General features: G+C 40.4%; 1 pseudogene; it reads right to left on the bottom strand.

Moving 5' to 3' along the window:
• Positions 1-1,491: 1,491 nt before the first annotated feature.
• The window catches only part of LOC147441419 (phosphatidylinositol 4-kinase gamma 4-like), a 3,837-nt pseudogene continuing 1,445 nt past the window's right edge, over positions 1,492-3,883 (bottom strand).

The raw sequence follows: 3,883 nt of genomic DNA, 5'->3' as shown, positions 1-3,883 counted from the left end.
AGAGTGCATTGCGGTGAGCCCCAAAGCTCAAAATAAGGATTGAGATTTCACACCCGATGTAGGCAGGGATAAGGAAAGAATACCCAACTTCCGACCTTCGGTTGCTCGACGAGACAATGAGTATGAGAGAGAGAGAGAGAGAGAGAGAGAGAGAGAGAGAGAGAGAGAGAGAGAGAGAGATACCACTACCGCAAAAGGAGTTAAGGGACCGTGTGTAACCAAATGCAACCTCCACTGTTTTTTCGATGTTCACCGTCTTTTTTTATCCCAATGGCTTTGTGTAAGCCTGCATTGCTCTCGATTACGTCTCACAACCTCTTAGGCCTTGCTATTCAAGAAAAGGTCCACTTCTTTTCACCTCCCCATCTACAATGGTTGAGGGCTTTCAAAGCCCCCACCCCCCATCTCTCTCTCTCTCTCTCTCTCTCTCTGTCTCTCTCTCTCTCTCTCTCTCTTTGAGGTGCCCTGCAACTGTTGTCTTAGGTAGACAAGGTCGTGTTAATGACATGGAGTTTGTCGGCACTGACCGAGTCGACCGTGGTGTTGTTAAATCTCCATATAGGCGCATGAAAGTGTGTATTCCCTAATCCATATAGCAAGCCTTGATCAACATGTATGCCAAATGTGGTGCACTTCATAAAGCACAAAAGATGCTTGAGGTGCTTCATGTCTAGGATGTCCTCTCTTGGAATACACTAATGGCAAGTTATGTCCAGCTTGGGTAGGACCAAGGAGGTTTGGACATTTTTCGGTAGATGCTAAGTGATGGTCCCTCTCTAGATAATATAGATAGTGTTGGCATGTCTAAGGTAAGAAAATCCACATAGCATTGCCGAAGGCAGTGCCGCCGCCGAAGGCGGCGCCATTGTACTAGTATATCTAAACATGCAAACTAAGCACCTTGATCATTGAATTGTGTCTATTTGGCACTACTGAGATTAGTGCCATTTAAAATACTATTGTGAGTAGTACAATTTGAAAAGATAAGTACAGTTTTCAGTAGCAATGTTCGAAAAAAATCTTCTTTTCAAACACACAATAATCCCTTCAAGGCAATTCTCAATAGGAACTTTTCCCAACTAGAAAATATGATGTACATATTTTCACACAAATTCAAAGTAGATTTTTTCCTCCTTCCACTCCTCTCAATCAGCTGCAAAAGAATTAATTTCAATAGATGCTTAGTGCAAAATTGCAAAGGAATTTTAAGGAGCACAAACAATTAAGCTAAAGGTAAAGAAATGAAGAGTAGATTCCGAAAGGTCACACTCACCGCAGACAACCCTTTTATATACAAAGATTACTAAGTCTCTTGACTTTCGGACTGGTGTTCTCCATTGAATGAATAGGCCGACTACTTCTCCCCACACACAGCCACACTCTGTTTAGAGTTCCCTAATTACATCAAGCCATCAAAGTGAGCTCAAATAGTGCAGGGAAAACGTAGATATGTGTGTAGCGAACAACTTTAGCAGCTTTTGCATATCGTGGCTACATGTGCAAGTAGCATCTTGAGCTTGATGTTAGCACTTGACATCCCCAATACACGCTTCTATTTTGATTCATTTGCATCTCCAACATACTACTCCATTTGGAATCATCCGCTTCCTTGCAAGCCAGTATGTTTGCACCATTTTTGTTAATATTAGCAAGGTGTATGCCAAGAATAGCAATCTTGTTAGGAAGGTGTATGCCAAGGATAGAAATCTTGTGTACGTCTTGTATAGAACCTTGAGCCGGGCCCATGTACTCTTCACAGTTTCTTCAAGCATGTACATACATCTGAAAAGACCTTGTTTTTGGAAGGGCTGAAGTAGTTTTTACAATTTTTGAGTGGCCAAAAGATTCATGGTGGCATTTCACCAAAGCTAGTAGGGGAATCCTACAAAATTGAGAGTGGCCAAAAGATTCATGGTGGCATTTCACCAAAGCTAATGAGGGGACTCCTGCAAAATTGAGTGAGCTTTTCACCTGCATGTTTCAGCATCAGCCTTATGGTTCAAAAGAAAAGTTGCCACTCCACACAAAAGCACGCTTGTTTAAGACCTTCTCGATTATGAGATACAGGTAGACCCTTAGTGGAGATACAGTTAGAACCTTAGGGTTGTTTACAGCCATAGGTTTCTCATCCCACTAGTTTGAAAACCCCAACATTGGAAGACTCAAATTCATCTTCCATATAATATACAGCTTGAGACCCATCACGAGGTAAAATAGGAGCATGTCCCTCTTCTAGACCAATTTTAACACGCTCCATGAGATCTACACCACTGAAGATATGCTACATTTTGAGAAGCTTTCAACAATATCACCACTTTTTGTTAGGAAAAGATTGTCAAATTTTGCTTCTACTTTGCTTGATGGAAGCCAAGCATCCTCATTTTTTTGTGCAAGATTGTTGTTTTCCCCTCACTTTTTGAGAAACTGCTAATATCTCTTACATCAGCCCCAATAGCATGACTTATTAATTTTACATTTTTTCTTAAACATAAGTGCACTATATGTAAGCATCATCCCCCACTAGAAATTACTCAATTAGCATGTCATCCTCTGAGATTATGACCCTTCAACACCACTTGTTGCTTATCAGCTACGTCAAATTCGTCTTCTTTCATTAAGGCTTTTTTCAAGTCTTGAATGCTCTTCATTCTATCAATTTTGAAAGTATGATCCTCACCAGTAACTGTTCTGATTGTCACTACCTATTATTCTGAATCTTTCACAACCAAATGCACAGGCTTCCCATTTGTGAGACCATAATGCTTCACTAAAGCATCTTGGTAGCAAAGCTCATGGCCTCCATATATCAGTCTCTAGTGCTTTACATAAAAGCCTTGCACGTTTCAATCCACAGTTTTTAAGAAGCATGTCATCACCACTCCAAGAGTCTAGGAATAATATTATGTGATTAGTAATAGTTTACTAAGCCATCATCATTGTGATCTGAAGATGATTCTCATCAATGAGAAGAAAGAAGCAAAGACAATCAATGATGGTTATGCTTTGCTGCAAATGGTCGTCTTTCTCTCTCCCTCCTCTCCCTCCTCTCTCTCTCTCTCTCTCTCTCTCTCTCTTTCAAAACAAAAAGCCTTCTTTTGTAAGTTTTAATAACTCTTCAAGAAAACCTAAAGGCATGTCTAGACAAAATTGAATTGCATATGATCAACATGCCCAGAAAGCGGCTATGTAACATACCTCGTTAGGCAGGCACAAAACATGGATTATTATCCATTTCCAAAAACTGAAAGACAAATATATACAGCTTTTAAGCACACTACATATGTGAAAAGATCACCACTCAACATCATTTGTTGTCCTTATCAACCTTCCCAAAGAGTGTCCCTATGATAACCTCAAATGTCTTAGAGATTGATTTTGCAGCCGAGCCCAAAGCTTCGGGAGTTCACTCTTGAACTCTTGTAGACATTCCACAAACCTTGTAATTGCATATTTAGTGGCACCCACTCGAGCGGCCTTATGAGCAGCCTCAGGATCCTTGACATCGCCTTTTTGATTAGTATCCTTGCTTTGCTTGCAAAGCTTGATGATGTTCTTGGGAGTTTGCTTGAAGGCAGATTCACGAGCAACAACACCAAGAATATTATTAGTGTAGCTTTGTGCATTACAGTATGTGAGGCTCATCTTTGGCTCTCTTGCACGCCATGGGGAGAAGCAGGTGTAGTAGGTAATGCAACTCTCATTGGATAGATCTTTGAGGTCTCTTGGGATGGTTTCCCACGACATTAAAAATTCTCTTCTCTTCTTCTTCTTCTTCTCTCTCTTTAACCATTGAAATCGTTAAATCCCGGTTAGATTTTGAGCTTGCCTTGAAGGAGATCGAGAAATTTTCACAAGTTTTAGTGTAAATACCTATAAAAGTTTC

The sequence above is a fragment of the Adiantum capillus-veneris genome, chromosome 15 (genome assembly GCF_014529385.1).
Source record: "Adiantum capillus-veneris isolate H3 chromosome 15, ASM1452938v2, whole genome shotgun sequence".
NCBI lineage: Eukaryota > Viridiplantae > Streptophyta > Polypodiopsida > Polypodiales > Pteridaceae > Adiantum > Adiantum capillus-veneris.
This window is presented reverse-complemented; position numbering and strand designations above follow the sequence as displayed.